Below are 24,074 nucleotides of genomic sequence, written 5' to 3'. Positions count from 1 at the left end.
ATATTTTGATTAAATATTTTTTTGTTTCTAAAAAAGGGCAATTTGAGTGCCAAAGAGTACGATTAGTTTGGCCAGCTCCCCAATATAAGAAACCATACTCTGATGTCTTATAGAAGAACTGAATGATACACTCCATTTAAGTGTAAGGTGTAAATGAGTCTGGGTTACTTAGTAGCTGGAGGCTGAAAAGTCTGACTAACTCAAGGAACACTTTGATTACCATTGCAGTTTGATTGATAAGTGAAGGAATTAGTTACTGTTTGGTCAAAACGTTGAAAGGATCATATCACTTTCTATTTCATTTGCATCTATATGCATTCAGTTCAGTTCAGTTCAGTTCAGTCTCTCACTCGTGTCCGACTCTTTGCGACCCCATGAGTCACAGCACGCCAGGCCTCCCTGCCATCACCAACTCCTGGAGTTCACTGAGACTCACTTCCATCGAGTCAGTGATGCCATCCAGCCATCTCATCCTCTGTCATCCCCTTCTCCTCCTGCCCTCAATCCCTCCCAGCATCATAGTCTTTTCCAATGAGTCAACTTTTCACATGAGGTGGCCAAAGTACTGGAGTTTCAGCTTTAACATCATTCCTTCCAAAGAAATCCCAGGGCTGATCTCCTTCAGAATGGACTGGTTGGATCTCCTTGCAGTCCAAGGGACTCTCAAGAGTCTTCTCCAACACCACAGTTCAAAAGCATCAATTCTTTGGCGCTCAGTTTTCTTCACAGTCCAACTCTCACATCCATACATGGCAACTGGAAAAACCATAGCCTTGACTAGATGGACCTTTCTTGGCAAAGTAATGTCTCTGCTTTTCAATATGATATCTAGGTTGGTCACGGAGAAGGCAATGGCACCCCATTCCAGTATTTTTGCCTGGAAAATCCCATGGATAGAGGAGCTTGGTGGGCTACAGTCCATGGGGTCGCTAAGAGTCGGACACGACTGAGCGACTTCACTTTCACCCTTCGCTTTCATGCATTGGAGAAGGAAATGGCAACCCACTCCAGTGTTCTTGCCTTGAGAATCCCAGGGACAGGGAAGCCTGGTTGGGCTGCTGTCTGTGGGGTGGCACAGAGTCCGACATGACTGAAGCGACTTAGCAGCAGAAGCAGCAGCAGTAGGTTGGTCATGACTTTCCTTCCAAGGAGTAAGCGTCTTTTAATTTCATGGCTGCAGTCACCATCTGCACTGATTTTGGAGCCCCCCCAAAATAAAGTCTGACACTGTTTCCACTGTTTCCCCATCTATTTCCCATGAAGTGATGGGACCGGATGCCATGATCTTCATTTTCTGAATGTTGAGTTTTAAGCCAACTTTTTGACTCTCCTATTTCACCTTCAAGAGGCTTTTTAGTTCCTCTTCACTTTCTGCTATAATGGTGGTGTCATCTGCATATCTGAGGTTATTGATATTTCTCCCGGCAATCTTGATTCCAGATTGTGCTTCTTCCAGTCCAGCGGTTCTCATGATGTACTCTGCATAGAAGTTAAATAAGCAGGGTGACAATGTACAGCCTTGACATACTCCTTTTCCTATTTGGAACCAGTCTGTTGTTCCATGTCCAGTTCTAACTGTTGCTTCCTGACCTGTATACAGATTTCTCAAGAGGCAGATCAGGTGGTCTGGTATTCCCATCTCTTTCAGAATTTTCCACAGTTTATTGTGATCCACACAGTCAAAGGCTTTGGCAAAGTCAATAAAGCAGAAATAGTTGTTTTTCTGGAACTCTCTTGCTTTTTCCACGATCCATAGGATGTGGGCAATTTGATCTGTGGTTCCTCTGCCTTTTCTAAAACCAGCTTGAACATCTAGAAGTTCACGGTTCACGTATTGCTAAAGCCTGGCTTGGAGAATTTTGAGCATTAGTCAAAATTAGAATTTTGAGCATTAACTATATGCATTAGTCCTGAATAATTAATTTCAATTTGGAAATGCATTGCTGGTGCTAAGTCGCTTCAGTCATATCCGACTCTGTGGGACCCCATAGATGGCAGCCCACCAGGCTCCACTGTCCCTGGGATTCTCCAGGCAAGAACACTGGAGTGGGTTGCCATTTCCTTCTCCATGGAAATGCATTAGTGGTGCTTAAAAAAATAATTACTGCACCTGAATCAATGTACCTAGGGAGTTGACCTTTCTGAAGGTAAAATATAATTTAGAATTTAAAACATGAACAACAAATATATTATTAGGCATATTTGCAAGTTGAAAAAGAGTTGTGAGTGTCTATTGAAATATGAACACAAGCAATTCAAGTTTTGCAAGTAATTTAGACCTTGAAACTGACAGCACAACTGCAATAAAATGACTATCTGGCTTGAAAGATTTAATAACTGCAGAAAGAACCTCTATTTCAGAACACACTGGGGATGTAAACTGGTTTATTCCATTGTGCTGCTGCATGAGGGCTAATAAAATAGAAACAACAGAGCACTTTTAGAATATGATTCCAATGCAGTGTTCATATACAACTCAGTTTATTGAACAATTTAAGCGTGACGCCTGGAAGCCAGAATGAAAATATCTTTCACTGGTCAGTCCTGAAGTGTGGGTGTGAAGAGAAATTAAGGAGAAGAATCAGAAAATAGACACTTACCATATTATATTCTTATCTGCCATACCTCTATTCATGGCAGTTTCAATTGTTTTTTCTCTAGTGTCCATAAGAATCTTAGTCACAACACATCAACACAAAAGACAATTGAAAGGAGTCTTTGTGTGTACATACATGTATATATATACATATATGCACATATACCTCTACATATATGTGTGTGGATATAGGGATATACTTATGTATACACATATACATACATATGCATGCATATATGTGTGTGGACATATGAATACATATATAATCTAAATTGGAAGTGGTTATTGTTAGAATGGGAAAGAGTAGAGATCTCTTCAAGAAAATCAGAGATACCAAAGGAACATTTCATGCAAACATGAGCTCGATAAAGGACAGAAATGGTATGGACCTAACAGAAGCAGAAGATATTAAGAAGAGATGATAAGAATACACAGAAGAACTGTACAAAAAAGATCTTCATGACCCAGATAATCACAATGGTGTGATCACTGACCTAGAGCCAGACATCCTGGAATGTGAAGTCAAGTGGGCCTTAGAAAGCATCACTATGAACAAAGCTAGTGGAGGTGATAGAATTCCAGTTGAGCTATTCCAAATCCTGAAAGATGATGCTGTGAAAGTGCTGCACTCAATATGCCAGCAAATTTGGAAAACTCAGCAGTGGCCACAGGACTGGAAAAAGTCAGTTTTAATTCCAATCCCAAAAAAAGGCAATGCCAAAGAATGCTCAGACTACCACACAATTGCATTCATCTCACATGCTAGTAAAGTAATGCTCAAAATTCTCCAAGCCAGGCTTCAGCAATATGTGAACTGTGAACTTCCTGATGTTCAAGCTGGTTTTAGAAAAGGCAGAGGAATCAGAGATCAAATTGTCAACATCTGCTGGATCATCGAAAAAGCAAGAGAGTTCCAGAAAAACATCTATTTCTGCTTTATTGACTATGCCAAAGCCTTTGACTGTGCGGATCACAGTAAACTGTGGAGAATTGTTCAAGAGATGGGAATACCAGACCACCTGACCTGCCTCTTGAGAAACCTATATGCAGGTCAGGAAGCAACAGTTAGAACTGGACATGGAACAACAGACTGGTTCCAAACAGGAAAAGGAGTATGTCAAGGCTGTATATTGTCACCCTGTTTATTTTACTTATATGCAGAGTACATCATGGGAAATGCTGGACTGGAAGAAACACAAGCTGGAATCAAGATTGCCAGGAGAAATACCAATAACCTCAGATATGCAGATGACACCACCCTTATGGCAGAAAGTGAAGAGAAACAAAAGCCTCTTGATGAAAGTGAAAGTGGAGAGTGAAAAAGTTGGCTTAAAGCTCAACATTCAGAAAACGAAGATCATGGCATCCGGTCCCATCACTTCATGGGAAATAGATGGGGAAACAGTGGAAACAGTGTCAGACTTTATTTTTGGGGGGCTCCAAAATCAGTGCAGATGGTGACTGCAGCCATGAAATTAAAAGACGCTTACTCCTTGGAAGGAAAGTTATGACCAACCTAGATAGCATATTGAAAAGCAGAGACATTACTTTGTTAACAAAGTTTCGTCTAGTCAAGGTTATGGTTTTTCCTGTGGTCATGTATGGATGTGAGAGTTGGACTGTGAAGAAGGCTGAGGACCGAAGAATTGATGCTTTTGAACTGTGGTGTTGGAGAAGACTCTTGAGAGTCCCTTGGATTGCAAGGAGATCCATTCTGAAGGAGATCAGCCCTGGGATTTCTTTGGAAGAAATGATGCTAAAGCTGAAACTCCAGTACTTTGGCCACCTCATGTGAAAAGTTGACTCATTGGAAAAGACTATGATGCTGGGAGGGATTGAGGGCAGGAGGAGAAGGGGATGACAGAGGATGAGATGGCTGGATGGCATCACTGACTCGATGGACGTGAGTCTGAGTGAACTCCGGAAGTTGGTGATGGACAGGGAGTCCTGGCATGCTGCGATTCATGGGCTCACAAAGAGTCAGACACGACTGAGCGACTGATCTGATCTGATCTGATCGTTATGACCTGAATATTTCTGTCCCACCCATATTCATATGTTCAAACTCTCAATCCCCAACATGATACTGTTAGGATATGAGGCCCTGGGGAGGCAATTAGGTTTAGATGAATCATCAGAGTGGAACCCCTATGAAGGGATGAGTGTCCTTACAAATCTCCCCCTCTCTCAGCACCCATCATGAAGAGGGGCAGCTGTCTGCTGTATAGCCAGGAGGAGGAGAAGGCTCACCTTGAACCCAGTCTGCCAGCATATTGATCTTGGAGTTTCTAGTCTCCAGAACTGAAAGAAATAAACATCTCTTGCTTAAGACACACGATCTTTGGTATTTTGTTACAGAGACTCAAACTGAATTAGACAGCAATGCTTATACAAATTGAGTATCTCTTCCATGCTATTTGTCTGGAACTAAAGACTTTTTTTAAATGTATTTATTTATTTTAATTGGAGAATAATTATTTTACAATATTGTGATGGCTTTTGCCATAATTAGTAAGAATTGACCATATGTATATAAATGTCCACTCCATCCTGAACCCCTCTCCCATCTCCCTTCCCATCTTACCCCTCCAGACTGTCACAGAGCACGTGTATTGGTTGCCCTGCTGCATACATCAAACTTGCACTTGTTTTTAAAGGCAATTAAAAAAAAAAAAAACTGAAATGCATTAATCTGAATTCTAGAATGAAATATTTATCTTTCCATGTAATATATTATTATTTTTATAGTTTCATTTTACTCACATGTGAATCAAGATTTTACTCTATAAATTTTAAAGTAGCTTCTTGGTTTATAAATATTTGATTTTTATGAGTAACACTCATAGAAAATGAATTAGTATCTTTTAAAAATTCTTGGGCATAATAAAATTTAGTTTCTCAAATTTTGAACAGAATCTCCCTCCAAATATCAGAAAATAAGTTATAATTTGCTTCAAGATTTTGCTTTTATTCTGCTGCTGCTGCTGCTGCTGCTAAGTCACTTCAGTTGTGTCCGACTCTGTGCGACCCCAGAGACAGCAGCCCACCAGGCTCCGCCGTACCTGGGATTCTCCAGGCAAGAACACTGGAGTGGGTTGCCATTTCCTTCTCCAATGCATGAAAGTGAAAAGTGAAAGTAAAGTCGCTCAGTCATGTCCGACTTTTAGCGACCCCATGGACTGCAGCCTACCGGGCTTCTCCATTCATAGGATTTTCCAGGCAAGAGTACTGGAGTGGGGTGCCATTGCCTTCTCCGCCTTTTATTCTACCATATATTAATAGATGTGTCTATACTTGACTAGGGCTTCCTTGTGGCTCAGCTGGTAAAGAATCTGCCTGCAAATGTAGGAGACTTGGGTTCCCCCTGGAGTTCAATCTTCTCCTGGGAAAATCCCCTGGAGAAAGGAAAGGCTACCTACTCCAGTATTCTGGCATAGAGAATTCCATTGACTATATAGTCCATTGGGTCACAAAGAGACGGACATGTATGAGCAACTTTTATATGCATGAGCAGTGTTGAGGTTATAGTACTTTGATAAAGAACATATATTTATCTACTTCCAAAGTTTGAAAGTGACTGAGCTGCATTATTGTTAAGCCACTTAAAGGAAAAGGCTTTGATCTGAGGCCAAACTAGATTCCTGCTGTATCTTGTTTATCCCAGCACACTCACTCCCTACCCTTCCTAAGTTATTCATTTGAGTAATACATCTGAAATTAAAACTGAGTGTTTAGGCCAAACATATATCCTGGACTTTTGCCTCACAGATACTTGGGGAGAGAAAATACCAAAGAAAATAATTGCTCAGTTTCTGTAGAGGTTGATTGGGTTACCCTCCCACCCAAGTAAGAAACATGGTTCAGTAGATCTCACTCAACAATCAGATAACTGCCAATTTTCCTCCTGGTCCAAGATAAATAAAAGGGTGAGTGAAGTGTCTAGCATTCTTGCCACCTCTTCTTAAGATCCTCTGCTTCTGTTAGGTCCATACCATTTCTGTCCTTTAATGAGCCCATCTTTGCATGAAATGTTCCCTTGGTATCTCTAATTTTCTTGGAGAGATCTCTAGTCTTTCTCATTCTATTGTTTTCCTCTATTTCTTTTCACTGATCACTGAGGAAGGCTTTCTTATGTTTTCTTGCTATTCTTTGGAAATCTGCATTCAAATGGGTGAATCTTTCCTTTTCTCCTTTGCTTTTTGCTTCTCTTCTTTTCACAGCTTTTTGTAAGGACTCCTCAGACAGCCACTTTGCTTTTCTGCATTTCTTTTTCCTGGGTATGGTCTTGATCCCTGTCTCCTGTACAATGTCATGAACCTCCATCCATAGTTTACCAGGCACTTTGTCTATCAGATCTAGTCCCTTAAATCTATTTTTCACTTCCTCTGTATAATCATTAGGAATTTGATTTAGGTCATAGCTGAATGGTCTAGTGGTTTTCCCTACTTTCTTCAATTTAACTCTGAATTTGGCAATAAGGAGTTCACGATGAGAGCCACAGTCAGCTTCTAGTCTTGTTTTTGCTGGCTCAGATAGGCAGATGACACCACCCTTATGGCAGAAATTGAAGAGGCACTAAAACCCTCTTGATGAAAGTGAAAGAGGAGAGTGAAAAAGTTGGCTTAAAGCTCAACATTCAGAAAACGAAGATCATGGCATCTGGTCCCATCACTTCATAGGAAATAGATGTGGAAACAGTGTCAGACTTTTTTTTTTTTTTTTGAGCTCCAAAATCACTGCAGATGGTGATTGCAGCCATGAACTTAAAAGACGCTTACTCCTTGGAAGGAAAGTTATGACCAACCTAGATAGCATATTGAAAAGCAGAGACATTACTTTGCCAACAAAGGTCCGTCTAGTCAAGGCTATGGTTTTTCCAGTGGTCATGTATGGATGTGAGAGTTGAACCGTGAAGAAAGCTGAGCACCCAAGAATTGATGCTTTTGAACTGTGGTGTTGGAGAAGACTCTTGAGAGTCCCTTGGACTGCAAGGAGATCCAACCAGTCCATTCTGAAGGAGATCAGCCCTGGGATTTCTTTGGAGGGAATGATGTTAAAGCTGAAACTCCAGTACTTTGGCCACCTTATGCGAAGAGTTGACTCATTGGAAAAGACTCTGATGCTGGGAGAGATAGAGGGCAGAAGGAGAAAGGGGACGACAGAGGATGAGATGGCTGGATGGCATCATTGAGTCGATGGACATGAGTCAGAGTGAACTCCGGAAGTTGGTGATGGACAGGGAGGCCTGGCGTGCTGCAATTCATGGGGTGACAGAGTTGGACACGACTGAGCGAGTGAAATGAACTGAACTGAACTGAGGGCTTCTCCATCTTTGGCTGCAAAGAATATAATGAACCTAATTTCAGTGTTGACCATCTGGTAATGTCCATGTGTAGAGTCTTCTCTTGTGTTTTGGAAGAGGGTGTTTGGTATGACCAGTGCATTCTCTTGCTAAAACTCTATTAGCCTTCGCCCTGCTTCATTCCAACTCCAAGGCCAAATTTGCCTGTTACCCCAGGTGTTTCTTGACTTCCTACTTTTGCATTCCAGTCCCCTATAATGAAAAGGACATCTTTTTTGGGTGTTAGTTCTAAAAGGTCTTGTAGGTCTTCATAGAAGAGTTCAACTTCAGCTTCTTCAGTGTTACTGGTTGGGGCATAGGCTTGGATTACCGTGATATTGAATGGTTTGCCTTGGAACGAACAGAGATCATTCTGTCGTTTTTGAGACTGCATCCAAGTACTGCATTTCAGACTCTTTTGTTGACCATGATGGCTACTCCATTTCTTCTAAGGCATTCCTGCCCACAGTAGTAGATATAATGGTCATCTGAGTTAAATTCACCCATTCCAGTCCATTTTAGTTCACTGATTCCTAGAATGTCTCTTGCCATCTTCTATTTGACCACTTCCAATTTGCCTTGATTCATGGACCTAACATCCAGGTTCCTATGCAATATTGCTCTTTACAGCATTGGACCTTGCTTCTATCACCAGTCACATTAACAACTGGGTATTGTTTTTGCTTTGGCTTCATCCTTTTATTCTTTCTTGAGTTATTTCTTCCCTGATCTCTAGTAGCATATTGGGCACCTACAGACCTGGGGAGTTCCCCTTTTAGTATCCTATCATTTTTCCTTTTCAAACTGTTCATGGGGTTCTCAAGGCAAGAATATTGAAGTGGTTTGCCATTCCCTTCTCCAGTGGACCACATTCTCTCAGATCTCTCCACCATGACCCTCCCATCTAGGGTGGCCCCACACAGCATGGCTTAGTTTCATTGAGTTAGACAAGACTGTGGTCTGTGTGATCAGATTAGCTAGTTTTCTGTGATTATGGTTTCAGTGTGTCTGCCCTCTGATGCCCTCTTGCAACACCTACCTTCTTACTTGGGTTTCTCTTACCTTGGACGTGGGATATCTCTTCATGGCTGCTCCAGCAAACCACAACCACTGCTCCTTACCTTGGACGAGGGGTATCTCCTCACAGCCACTTCTGACCTTGGACATGGAGTAGCTCCTCTCAGCCCTCCTTTGCCCGTGCATCAGTGTGAACAAAGCTAGTGTACGTGATGAAAATCCAGCTGAGCTATTTCAAATCCTAAAACATGATGCTGTGAAAGTGCTGCACTCAAAAAAGTGCCAGTAAATTTGGAAAACTCAGCAGTGGCCACAGGACTGGAAAAGGTCAGTTTTCATTCCATTACCACAATGCCAAAGAATGCTCAAATTACCACACAATTGCACTCCTCCCGCACACTAGTAAAGTAATGCTCAAAATTCTCCAAGCCAGGCTTCAATAGTATGTGAACCATGAACTTCCAGATGTTCAAGCTGGTTTTAGTAAAGGCAGAGGAACCAGAGATCAAATTGCCAACATCCACTGGATCATCAAAAAAGCAAGAGAGTTCCAAAAAAAATATTTATTTCTGCTTTACTGACTATGCCAAAACCTTTGACTGTGTGGGTCACAATAAACTCTGGAAAATTCCTTAAAAGATGGGATTACCAGACCACCTGACCTGCTTCTTGAGAAATCTGTATGCAGGTCAGGATGAACCAGTTAGAATTGGACATGGAACAACAGACTGGTTCCAAATAGGAAAAGGGTTTGTCAAGGCTGTATATTGTCACCCTGCTTATTTAACTTATATGCAGAGTACATCAAGGGAAATGCTGGGCTGGAAGAAGTACAAGCTGGAATCAAGATTGCTGGGAGAAATATCAATAATCTCAGATATGCAGATGACACCACCCTTATGGCAGAAAGTGAAGAAAAACTAAAGAGCCTCTTGATCAAAGTGAAAGAGGAGAGCAAAAAAGTTGGCTTAAAGCTAAACATTCAGAAAAGTAAGATCATGGAATTTGGTCCCATCACTTTTTGGTAAATTCATGGAGATACAGTGGAAACAGTGGCAAACTTTATTTTTTGGGGCTCCAAAATCACTGCAGATGGTGACTGCAGCCAAAGGATCCTTACTCCTTGAAAGAAAAGTTATGACCAACCTAAACAGCATATTGAAAAGTGGAGACATTCCTTTCTCAACAAAGATATGTCTAGTTAAGGCTATGATTTTTCCTGTAGTCATGTATGGATGTGAGAGTTGGACTATGAAGAATGCCGAGTGCCAAAGAATTGATGCTTTTGAACTGTGGTATTGGAGAAGACTCGTGAGAGTCCCTTGGACTACAAGGTGATCCAATCAGTCCATCCTAAAGGAGGTCAGTCCTGGGTGTTCATTGGAAGGACTGATGTTGAAGCTGAAACTCCAATACTTTGGCCACCTGATGCGAAGAACTGACTCATTTTGAAAGACTCTGATGGGAAAAAGATTGGAGGCGGGAGGAGAAGGGGACTACAGAGGATGAGATGGTTGGATGGCATCATTGACTCTATGAAAATTAGTTTGAGTAAACTCCTGGAGTTGTTGATGGACAGGCGTGCTGCAGTCCATGGGGTCACAAAGAGTTGGACATGACTGACTGAGTGAACTGAACTGAAGAGTCTAGTAGCATCGCTCTAGCAGATGTTGCTTAACTGGAAAAATAAGGAGCAGGTAAGACAAGTATGCATCTCCTGCTCAGTGGAAGGGATTCTTCCATCAGGGTCTAACTTCAATATGGCCAAGACTACCCTGAAAATCATGTGTGTGTGCATGTGTATGTACATGAAAGCATGCATGTTTCTGAGATTCCAGAGCTTTAGTTATAGTCTCAGTGGAGTCAGTTGTCACCAGTTATTGAAGATACACAGATATGTCCTATTGAGTCGTTTATTTATTCTGCTGTTCAGTAAAATTAAATGGTTGGAATAATTTTTTCCTTTGTTGAACCCAAATGAATATATCAAATTTTTCAGATATTTTGACATGGAGCAGTAACACAGTCCAGATCTAATTATTTATATTTAAATTTTCTTAGTTGATCTCAGGTATGTGTAAATTCTGTACAATATGCTGGCCTTTTCCCTAAATGTGATGTTTGCACCTGTATCTCACACAGAGTGGAGTCATTTAGTTGATTAGCCAGGCCTACCTGTAAATGTTAATATGAACTCAAGTCCTTATGGTAATTTTACACAAAAACTCTTTGTTAATCATTTACATGAATAAAGAATGGCATGTTTCAAAGCAGGCACAGAAGGATTCTGAGAGATTAATAGAAGTAAATGTGGGTTAGTGGTTACCATGTTGAAATAATTAATACCCTCCTTGCCATCCTCTCACCCTCCACTGCTTTCTCCTCCAGGTGTTTTTATCAAATAAAAGTTCATGTGCCTCACTCACCCAGTGAAACAGCATGTCAGAGACTGAAGTAGAAAAAAATTTAGTAATCAACATGCCACCTACTCCAAAAATGGGAGATTTGGTTTTCTCAAATCCTTCTTGCTGGCTGGCTGGCTGGAGCATAAGGGTTTCAAAGACAAAAAGGGTAAAGGGGAGGGATCTTTGTGTTTTGTTTGTTCTTTGATTTTATTGACGTATATTTGATTTACAATTTTTGTTAATTTCTGCTATACAGCAAAGTGATTAAGCTATATATATATATATACACACACACATTCTTTTTAAAATATTATTTTCCATTTATCATAGAATATTGAATATAGTTTATCATAGAATATTAAATATAGTTACCTGAGCTATACAGTAGGACCTTCCTTGCTGTTTATCCATCCTATATATAATAGTTTGTATCTACTAATCCCAAACTCCCACTCCAACCCTCCCCACTGCCTTCCCATTTGGCAACACTAAGCCTTTTCTCTATGTCTGTGAATCTGTTTCTTTTCCACAGATAGATTCATTTGTGCCATATTTTAGTTTCCACATATAAGTTATATCATATGGTATTTGTATTTCTTTAACTGACTTCAGTTAGTATGATCATCTCTAGGTACATCCATGATACTGCCCATGTGTGCATGCTTAGTCAGTTCAGTCATGTTTGAATCTTTGTGATCCTATGGACTGTAGCCTGCCAGGCTCCCCTGCCCATGGGATTCTTCAGATAAGAATACTGGAGACGGTTGCCATGCCCTCCTCCAGGGGATCTTCCTGACCCAGGGATTGAACCTGCATCTCCTACATCTTCTGCATTAGCAGGCACGTTCTTTACCCCTAGTGCCACCTGGGAAGCCCTTTGTTGCTGCAAATGACTATTGTTTTTTTTCTTTTTATGGCTAAGTAATATTCCATTGTATATATGTATTACATCTTCTTTATCCATTCATCTGCTGATGGACATTTAGTTTGTGTCCATGTCTTGGCTACTGTGAATAGTGCTGCTACAAACATAGGTGTGAATGGGTCATATTTTTGGCTCTATTTTTAGTTTTCTGAGTAATCTCTAGACTGTTTACCATAGTGGTTGCCCCAGCTTACACTCTCATCAAAAGTGTAGGAGCGGTCTTTTCTCAAGGAAAGAAGTCCTTTGGATTTCAGCTTTTGGTTAAGGTCTCCCTTGCAGATTTCATGGCCCTATCATGTGACCAGATGATTGTGATTGATCTATGTGCTCAGGTAAATCAAATTAGAGCCTACGTGATGGATTAAGTATTTCAATTCCTGGTTAGCTGTACTGTTATTTTCAAGGTCATTTAGTTTCCTTTGTTTCTGATTCCCTCACTTCCCTAATTAGTAACTGTTAGAGTCTGTTCTTTGCAACTCAAGGCAGACAGGACTAGGAGATGAAAGCTTTTTTCTACAAACAAGAAATGACGGTCAGGGAGGGTATTTGGTACCTGGGAGGGCCCCCAGGGTTCTGCTCAATTTCAGTATTATTCAACTTCGTCCTCCTTTAGAATGAAGATGCACAGAGGAATTTTTGTTACACAAACTAGGGTACTTTTCCTCTTCATATTCAAGTATGACATTATTTATATAATTGTAGATGAAATAGGTCAGGACATTTTCCCCATGCATTCACTTTGACAAACATACATTAAATAGCTGCTGTCACCTGTGCTTTAGCGCTCCCGTTGCAGCCGCCTGCCCTTTAGTGCACCTGTCGCAACCGAGACTACCAGACTGCGACGGCGCAGGAACAGCCGAGAGGAGTTACCCCGCGTCCGAGGTCAGGGGCGGTGGCACGGAGGAGATACCCCACGCCCCCATTCCCGAGGCCAACGGCGGCGGTCGGGAGAAGCAACCCCACGCCTGAGGCCAGGGGTGGTGGCCCGGAGGACCAACCCCATGTCCAAGGAGCCATGGCTGCACGGGCGCAGGAGGGCCTAGAGGAGCTATCCCACGCTGAAGGTCAGGAAGGGCAGTGGTGAGGAGATACCCCTCGTCCAAGGTAAGGAGCAATGGCTGCGCTTTGCTGGAACAGCCATGAAGAAATACCCCACGCCCAAGGTAAGAGAAACCCAAGTAAGATGGTAGGTGTTGCAAGAAGGCATCATAGGGCAGACACACTGAAACCATACTCACAGAAAACTAGTCAATCTAATCACACTAGGACCACAGCGTTGTCTAACTCAGTGAAACTAAGCCATGACCATGGGGTAAACCAAGATGGGCGGGTCATGGTGGAGAGATCTGACAGGATGTGGTCCACTGGAGAAGGGAATGGCAAAACACTTCAGTATTCTTGCCTTGAGAACCCCACAAACAGTATGAAAAGGCAAAATGATAGGATACTGAAAGAGAAACTCCCCAGGTCAGTAGGTGCCCAATATGCTACTGGAGATCAGGAGACAAATAACTCCAGAAAGAATAAAGGGATGGAGCCAAAGCAAAAGGGATACCCAGCTGTGGATGTGACTGGTGATAGAAGCAAGGTTCAATGCTGTAAAGAGCAATATTGCATAGGAACCTGGAATGTCAGGTCCATGAATCAAGGCAAATTGGAAGTGGTCAAATAAGAGATGGCAAGAGTGAATGTCGACATTCTAGGAATCAGCAAACTAAAATGGACTGGAATAGGTGAATTTAACTCAGATGACCATTATATCTATTACCATGGGCAGGAATCCCTCAGAAGAAATGGAGTGGCCATCATGGTCAACAAAAGAGTCTGAAATGCAGTACTTGGATGCAATCTCAAAAACGACAGAATGATCTCTGTTCATTTCCAAGGCAAACCATTCAATATCACAGTAATCCAAGTCTATGCCCGAACCAGTAACACTGAAGAAGCTGAAGTTGAACAGTTCTATGAAGACCTACAAGACCTTTTAGAACTAACACCCAAAAAAGATGTCCTTTTCATTATAGGGGACTGGAATGCAAAAGTAGGAAGTCAAGAAACACCTGGAGTAACAGGAAAATTTGGCCTTGGAATACAGAATGAAGCAGGGCAAAGACTAATAGACTTTTGCCAAGAAAATGCACTGGTCATAACAAACACCCTCTTCCAACAACACAAGAGAAGACTCTACACATGGACATCACAAGATGGTCAACACCGAAATCAGATTGATTATATTCTTTGCAGCCAAAGATGGAGAAGCTCTATAGAGTCAGCAAAAACAAGACCAGGAGCTGACTGTGGCTCAGACCATGAACTCCTTAGTGCCAAATTCAGACTCAAATTGAAGAAAGTAGGGAAAACTGCTAGACCATTCAGGTATGACCTAAATCAAATCCCTTATGATTATACAGTGGGTGTAAGAAATAGATTTAAGGGCCTAGATCTGATAGATAGAATGTCTGATGAACTATGGAATGAGGTCCGTGACATTGTACAGGAGACAGGGATCAAGATCATCCCCATGGAAACAAAATGCAAAAGAGCAAAATGGCTGTCTGGGGAGGCCTTACAAATAGCTGTGAAAAGAAGAGAAGTGAAAAGCAAAGGAGAAAAGGAAAGATATAAACATCTGAATGCAGAGTTCCAAAGAATAGCAAGAAGAGATAAGAAACCCTTCTTCAGCGATCAATGCAAAGAACTAGAGGAAAACAACAGAATGGGAAAGACTAGGGATCTCTTTAAGAAAATCAGAGATACCAAAGGAACATTTCATGCAAAGATGGACTCGATAAAGGACAGATATGGTATGGACCTAACAGAAGCAGAAGATATTAAGAAAAGATGGCAAGAATACACAGAATAACTGTACAAAAAAGATCTTCACGACCCAGATAATCACGATGGTGTGATCACTGACCTAGAGCCAGACATCCTGGAATGTGAAGTCAAGTGGGCCTTAAAAAGCATCACTACGAACAAAGCTAGTGGAGGTGATGAAATTCCAGTTGAGCTATTCCAAATCTTGAAAGATGATGCTGTGAAAGTGCTGCACTCAATATGCCAGCAAATTTGGAAAACTCAGCAGTGGCCACAGGACTGGAAAAGGTCAGTTTTTATTCCAATCCCAAAGAAAGGCAATGCCAAAGAGTGCTCAAACTACCGCACAATTGCACTCATCTCACACGCTAGTAAAGTAATGCTCAAAATTCTCCAAGCCAGGCTTCAGCAATATGTGAACCGTGAACTTCCTGATGTTCAAGCTGGTTTTAGAAAAAGCAGAGGAACCAGAGATCAAATTGCCAATATCTGCTGGATCATCGAAAAAGCAAGAGAGTTCCCTAAAAACATCTATTTCTGCTTTATTGACTATGCCAAAGCCTTTGACTGTGTGGATCACAATAAACTGTGGAAAATTCTGAAAGAGATGGGAATACCAGACCACCTGATCTGCCTCTTGAGAAATTTGTATGCAGGTTAGGAAGCAACAGTTAGAACTGGACATGGAACAACAGACTGGTTCCAAATAGGAAAAGGAGTATATCAAGGCGGTATATTGTCACCCCGTTTATTTAACTTCTATGCAGAGTACATCATGAGAAACGCTGGACTGGAAGAAATACAAACTGGAATCAAGATTGCCCGGAGAAATATCAATAACTTCAGATATGCAGATGACTCCACCCTTATGGCAGAAAGTGAAGAGGAACTAAAAAGCCTCTTGATGAAAGTGAAAGTGGAGAGTGAAAAACTTGGCTTAAAGTTCAACATTCAGAAAATGAAGATCATGGCATCTGGTCCCATCACTTCATGGAAAATAGATGGGGAAACAGCGGAAACAGTGTCAGACTTTATTTTTCTGTGCTCCAAAATCAGTGCAGATGGTGACTGCAGCCATGAAATTAAAAGACGCTTACTCCTTGGAAGGAAAGTTATGACCAACCTGGATAGCATATTCAAAAGCAGAGACATTGCCAACAAAGATTCATCTAGTCAAGGCTATGGTTTTTCCTGTGGTCATATATGGATGTGAGAGTTGGACTGTGAAGAAGGATGAGCACTGAAGAATTGATGCTCTTGAACGGTGGTGTTTTGAGAAGACTCTTGAGAGACCCTTGGACTGCAAGGAGATCCAACCAGTCCATTCTGAAGGAGATCAGCCCTGGGATTTCTTTGGAAGGAATGATGCTAAAGTTGAAACTCCAGTACTTTGGCCACCTCATGCAAAAATTGACTCATTGGAGAAGACTCTGATACTGGGAGGGATTGGGGGCAGGAGGAGAAGGGGACGACAGAGAATGAGATGGCTTCATAGCATCACTAACTCGATGGACGTTGGTCTGGGTGAACTCCGGGAGTTGGTGATGGACAGGGAGTACTGGCGTGCTACGATTCATGGGGTCGCAAGGAGTCAGACACGACTGAGTGACTGATCTGGTCTGATCTGATCTGATGTAACAGGTGCTGAGCAAGGTTCATTGAGTACAAAGGTGAATGAAAGATCTCAGCCTCAGAGAAGAGCACAGCTCAGCTGTGTCCTCCCTGTGTTTACATGTACAGAATTATTTTCCAACTGTGAGGTATATATAATAAGAAATATGAAGTATATTTTATACAAAGATTTAAAGCACTCATGTTTACAAAGATAATAATAATAGGACAATAAATATGAAGCAGAAATATTTTTTAGTCATTGTCAAGTTTTTTGCATGGAAAAAGAAAATAAAGACTATATATTTCTATGTAATATATTCAGATGAGGTGCAACATCTATCAGCAAAATTCTAATTTTTACGTATTTCCTGAGTTGAACTGAGGTATGTAGAAGCCAGCTGATTAAAGTCAAATGATGAAGTGACAGTTGGTCAGGAAATGAAAAACAAGGCATGTTCAACCTTTAAATCCTCCACTGTAACCACCTGAAAACCCAAACACACTTGACAACAATATAAGACCACAGTTATTAATTTCCTACCTTTACAGTCAAATAAAATAATAAAAAATAATAGTAAATAGCAATTATTATATATTTGTGAAATCCTACAGACAGGACTATCCTCATGTCTTCTTGCTCCAAAACTCAATACAAAGTTGCAGAAATGAGCAATTGCAATTCAATGAAATATATATATATATATACACACACATTCTATTTTATTTATTTTTTTAAATTTTATTTTATTTTTAAACTTTACAATATTGTATTAGTTTTGCCAAATATCGAAATGAATCCGCCACAGGTATACCTGTTTTCCCCATCCCGAACGCTCCTCCCTCCTCCCTCCCCATACCCTCCCTCTGGGTGGTCCCAGTGCACCAGCCCCAAGCATCCAGTATCGTGCATCGAACCTGGACTGGCGACTTAAAGAAATACAATAAAAATGTCCCCAATATATCATCAATTAAGGCAGTTTGTGAAGAAACTGTGACTATATAGAACCATATTGTGTTCTGTAGATAGAATAAGAAATATAAAAATAAAAAAAACAAAAGTGGTTTAAGTAATAACTATTGTATATTATCTTATATTAAATCCTAATGACATTTACAGTAGTAATGTTTTCATACAGCTCTTAAGCATAGTCCGATAAGAGAATGTTTTAGATGAGAGAAGGAAGACATCAAACTTGGAAAAGCTGTCTTTTGAGTGCCGTGGGGACTAGAGATAATGGTCTGGACTGCCCAAGTAGTTCTACCTGTACACATATAACAAGTGGAAAGGACATGCAATGCATGTTTGGCATACTTGTGGTCTCTGGAAGGCTGGAATGTGTCTGGGATTTGGGTTTAAGCACATACTTCTCTTTTTACTAAAGAATTTGACTTTGACTTAAGCTTTTTTCATTTTTGTGAGTGATTAACAAAACAAAACAAAACTGGGGCTCTGTTGCATAAGTGCTGTGCTAAGCAATTTGGAATCCAGGGTGCGTGTTGTAACTAAAGCTGACCCTGTGTCCTGGGCAGGGAGAGCCCAGCAGTGGTGCTGGAAGCTCATTCTTGTGCTGCTGTTCTGTTTTCATTCTTTGGGCCCCTAAAGTTTTGTTTTACAGGACATGAACTTGGAATAGAAACAATCACCAGCCTCTGTTGAGAAGGCTTTTGTGTCCAAGGGAGTGGGAAAGGGAAAGGGACAGGCTGCAACCTCTCCTGGCTGATGTAGCAGCCATAGCAGTAGACACACTATAATCTCCCCTTTTGTGTCTGGCCCAATGGACACAGCCTTGATGCAGCAGTAATGCCGCCACTCTTCAGGTGGAGCTCACGCATAAGTACTACACATGACGCATGACCAAGCCAGTACCTGGTGACACATATGCGCAGTACTACAAATGATCTCAGCTGTTACATAGTCATTATTTACAAAACACGGGGCAAGAGAGCCTGAAGCTGCCCCCTTGGCTAATTTGCTCTCTCCCCACACTCCACCTCTTCAGGGCCTCTTGTCTCACATTTTAAGCACAGCCCATCTTCTGTGATATTCATTTGATGAGTAACACTGACGCTTGAACTTAAATCTTGCAATGATAGTAGATGCTAAAACAACAGTTGCATCCCCAACACATAGCAAAACCAAGCTTACTGACTACCTAGTTCAATAAAGAAAATAGACTTAATTTAGATAATTATTTCCTTCAGAGTTCTGACCCTTACATGGGCAAAACCTAAAGAAAATCAATGCTTCTGTTCATGCTTTTGTTGGAATTGTGTCTAGAAATCCTTAATTGGCCAGAATTTGAAATATAATTTGATTGTTAGCATGATGCCACCATATGTGTAGTATTGAGAGAGTCAATTCCTAGGCAGATTGAGAAGAAGTCCAGGGATCCGCAAGCAGAGAGGGGTCTGGAATTCTCAAGGAGGAATTAAGGACATTTTTTTCCCCCTCTCTACATTCCTTAGGATTATATAACAATAATGTATCCTGCTTGAGGACAGTCTCTGGAAAAAACCTTCTGGCTAATTCTGTTATCTTAAAATGTAAATTATGGGGATGGGTCTAGTGGGGTCTTTACAACCTCCAGACATTCTTTTGATTCACTGTAATAAGTAATTAAAAGGTATATAACTTCATTGCTAAAACTAGCAAGGGGTTACTCTTTCTGCCCCCTTCTGATGTCTATGTCACAAGCTTTCTCTATCCCTTTTATACTTTAATAAAACTTTACTACACAAAAGCTCTGAGTGATCAAGCCTTGGCCCTGGATTGAATTCTTCTTTTCCAGAGGCCAAGAATCCCAGCGTCTTTTGTGGTTCAGCAACAACCTTTCAGTATATCACAACAAATTCTGTTAATATGAATTCTTTTGATTTGTTTTTCTCAAATCCTCATTATAAAATTAGATTATCCAGTTTTGTGACCATAGTTTTATGTGGAAACCTTTTGAACATTTGACTGAGTTAACTAATAAATTCAATTACTCATTGAATCAAAGTACATAAAAGTCAATAGCTAAATTGGTTGGATTAGTTAAAGATATTTAATGAACTGACACCTTTTTTGTTCATTTAATTATTATATTTGACATATAACATGTTAGTTTCAGGTCTATAACAGTGATTCAATATTTGTATATATTGCAAAATGATTACCAAAATCCTGGTTAACATCAGTTTCCTTACATCAGTTCAGTTCAGTCGCCCAGTCATGTCCAACTCTTTGTGACCCCATGAATCGCAGCACGTCAGGCCTCCCTGTCCATTACCAACTCCCAAAGTTTACCCAAACTCATGTCCATCGAATCGATGATGCCACCCAACCATCTCATCCTCTGTCGTCCTTTTCCCCTCCTGCCCTCAATCTTTCTCAGCATCAGGGTCTTTTCCAATGAGTCAGCTCTTCGCATCAGGTGGCCAAAGTATTGGAGTTTCAGCTTCAACATTAGTCCTTCCAATGAACACCCAGGACTGATCTCCTTTAGGATGGACTGTTTGGACATCCTTGCAGTCCAAGGGACTCTCAAGAGTCTTCTCTAACACCACAGTTCAAAAGCATCAATTCTTTGGTGCTCAGCTTTCTTCACAGTCCAACTCTCACATCCATACATGACCACTGGAAAAACCATAGCCTTGACTAGACGGACCTTTGTTGTCAAAGTGATGTCTCTGCTTTTGAATATGCTATCTAGGTTGGTCATAACTTTCCTTCCAAGGAGTAAGTGTCTTTTAATTTCATGGCTGCAGTCACCATCTGCAGTGATTTTGGAGCCCAGAAAAATAAAATCTGACACTGATCCACCGTTTCCTCATCTATCTCCCTACATAGTTAAACTTTTTATTCTTTTTTATTTTATTTTTTATTTTATTTTTTTACTTTACAATATTGTATTGGTTTTGCCATACATCAACATGCATCCGCCACGGGTGTACATGTGTTCCTCATCCTGAACCCTCCTCCCACCTCCCTCTTATGCGAGACAGTAAAAGAGACACAGATGTATAGAACAGTCTTTTGGACTCTGTGGGAGAGGGAGAGGGTGGGATGATTTGGGAGAATGGCATTAAAACATGTATAACATCATATAAGAAACGAATCACCAGTCCAGGTTCCATGCAGGATACAGGAAGTTTGGGGCTGGTGCACTGGGATGATACTTATTATTCTTAAGAAGAGAGCTTTTAAGATTTAACTATCTTAGCAGGTTTCAAATATGCTGTGTTATTGACTGCTGTCATCATGTTGTACATTTTATCCCCATAATTATTTACTTTATAACTGGATATAAAAGTTTGTACCTGTTGATGTCCTTCACTCCTTTTGCCCACCCCAACTCGCTACCTCTGGCAATCACCAATCTGCTCTCTGTATCTATAAACTTGGTTTTGTTGTTGTTGTTTAGATTCCACGTAGAAGTGAGATCTCATATCATTCTCTGTTTGATTTATTTCACTTAGCATAATGCCCTCAAATTCCACTGATGTGCTCAAAGGTAGGAAAATTCCATTTTTCATAACTGAATAATATTCCACCATGTGTATATGTATGTATTCTACATTTCCTTCATCCATGTACCCATTTAAAAAAAAAAATTATTTATTTGACTGCATTGGGTCTTAATTGTGGTGCATGAGATTTTCTTTGTGTCTTGTGAGACACTCTGTCACCTGGAAGTCATGTTGCAGTCTTTGCCTTCATGGGGCTAGAGGAGACACACACCATATGTGGAGTGCCTTTATCTTCCCTGACCAAGTCCAGTCCACAATTTTTCCTTGTGAAATTTCAGGAAAGCCTCCACAGGGGCAACTCCATCCTTGCAGGATTTTCTATTAAGGACCCGCAACATCCCCACAGGCACCTAGCCCACCCCTTCAAGTTCAGTTCAGTTGGTCAGTCATGCCCAACTCTTTGTGACTCCATGGACTTTAGCATCCCAGGCTTGCCTGCCCATTACCAACTCCTGAAGCTTGCTCAATCTCATGTCCATCGAGTCGGTGATGCCATCCAACCATCTTATCCTCTGTCATTTCCTTCTCCTTCTGCCTTCAATCTTTCCCAGCATCAGGGTCTTTTTCAATGAGTCAGTTCTTCCCAGGGCCAGTGGCAGTTCATGCTGCATTGTTTGGCAAATGGGAACTCACCACCTATAATGCCTTTTCAACGCTATCTGATGAAATGCCCACCACTTCCCAGTCTTCCAGCAGAGCCCACAGTGAGGGGATCACAGCCACAAGATACTACATGCTATATGGTGGTCAATGGCTTCCCCCATCCAGTGGAGCCTCAGGCTCTCTCATCTGCTGGGTGTCCTGTTGACTTTTCCAATTGTATTGCTGATCCTGTTCATGATGTCAGTTGTCTCCCTGTTCACACTGTCTACACTGTTCACTGAACCCAGAATAGGCAAGGTGCGAGCTAAGAGTCTGGAAGGAGACGCGAGGAGCTGTAGGAACTGCAGACATATATATTGTCTCCTGGCTGATGCAGCAGCCATAGCAGCAGCCACAGCATAACCTAACACAACAGAACCTTTCCTGGATAACACAGCAGCCATAAAAGTATTCTCTCCTGGCTGATGCAGTAGCCATAGCAATAGACGCGCTATGTTCTCTCCTCTTGTGTCTGACCCAATAAACACAGCCGTGATGCAGCAGAATGCCTTGACGCTTCAGGCGGAACTCACACGTGTAAGGCACATTACCTGTGGCCAAGCTAGTACTTCATGACGTGCATGCAGAGTGCTATATATGATTTCAGCTGTTCAGTTCAGTTCAGTTCAGTTCAGTCATTCAGCCGTGTCCGACTCTTTGAGACCCCATGAATTGCAGCACGCCAGGCCTCCCTGTCCATCACCATCTCTTGGAGTTCACCCAAACTCATGTTCATCGACTCGGTGATGCCATCCAGCCATCTCATCCTCTGTTGTCCCCTTCTCCTCCTGCCCCCAATACCTCCCAGCATCAGAGTCTTTTCCAATGAGTCAGTTCTTCACGTCAGGTGGCCAAAGTATTGGAGTTTCAGCTTCAGCAGCAGTCCTTCCAATGAACACCCAGGACTGATTTCCTTTAGGATGGACTGGTTGGACTTTCTTGCAGTCCAAGGGACTCTCAAGAGTCTTCTCCAAACACCACAGTTCAAAAGCATCAATTCTTCGGCACTCAGCTTTCTTCACAGTCCAGCTCTCACATCCATACATGACCATGGAAAAACCATAGCCTTGACTAGATGGACATTTGTTGGCAAAGTAATGTCTCTGCTTTTTAATATGCTGTCTAGGTTGGTCATAACTTTCCTTCCAAGGAGAAAGTGTCTTTTAATTTCATGGCTGCAATCACCATCTGCAATGATTTTGGAGCCCCGAAAAATAACGTCTGACACTCTTTCTACTGTTTCCCCATCTATTTGCCATGAAGTGATGGGACCAGCTGCCATGATCTTCGTTTTCTGAATGTTGAGCTTTAAGCCAACTTTTTCACTCTCCTCTTTCACTTTCATCAAGAGGCTTTTTAGTTCCTCTTCACTTTCTGCCCTAAGGGTGGTGCCATCCGCATATCTGAGGTTATTGATATTTCTCCTGGCAATCAAGATTCCAGCTTGTGCTTCTTCTAGCCCAGCGTTTCTCATGATGTACTTTGCATAGAAGTTAAATAAGCAGGGTGAGAATATACAGCCTTAACGAACTCCTTTTCCTATTTGGAACCAGTCTGTTGTTCCATGTCCAGTTCTAACTGTTGCTTCCTGACCTGCATATAGGTTTGCCAAAAGGCAGGTCAGGTGGTCTGGTATGCCCAACTCTTTCAGAATTTTCCACAGTTTATTTATCTCAGCTCTTACATAGTCATTATTCACAAAACATGGGGGAGAGAGAGCCTCAAAACACTATCTTGGCTAATTTTCTCTCTCCCCACACAGAGAAACATAGGAAAGTAAGTAAATGAACCAAGGAGATGAATTGGGGAACTCTGAAACCCTCCTTGATGAGGGAATGAGGACTTGGCATGTACTTCTTTCTCTTTTCCATGTTCATGTATACAAAGTCACATCCTGTCAACCAGCAAATCCCCACACCTGTTTATTTTTCTTCTTTCTCTTCATCCCTTCCTTTTCCCTTCCTTTCTGTCTGGTCTATTTTCCAACTGTCTACCCTCTACCTCCTTAAATCTAACTTTTAACAGAGTGTCAGTAGAATCTATGGAATTAAAATATCTTGGTCTTAAACTTTTGTGTAACATTCTGTGAATCCAGTTAGGTAATAACTCCACAATGCTGAGCCTTCAAGAGCTCACACACACACAGGAAAGGAGTGCACCTAGAAAGAAAATTTGAAAACTGTTTTGAGTGGGAATCACGATGGT

This window comes from Bos taurus, chromosome 23 (genome assembly GCF_002263795.3).
Source record: "Bos taurus isolate L1 Dominette 01449 registration number 42190680 breed Hereford chromosome 23, ARS-UCD2.0, whole genome shotgun sequence".
Lineage (NCBI taxonomy): Eukaryota > Metazoa > Chordata > Mammalia > Artiodactyla > Bovidae > Bos > Bos taurus.
This window is presented reverse-complemented; position numbering follows the sequence as displayed.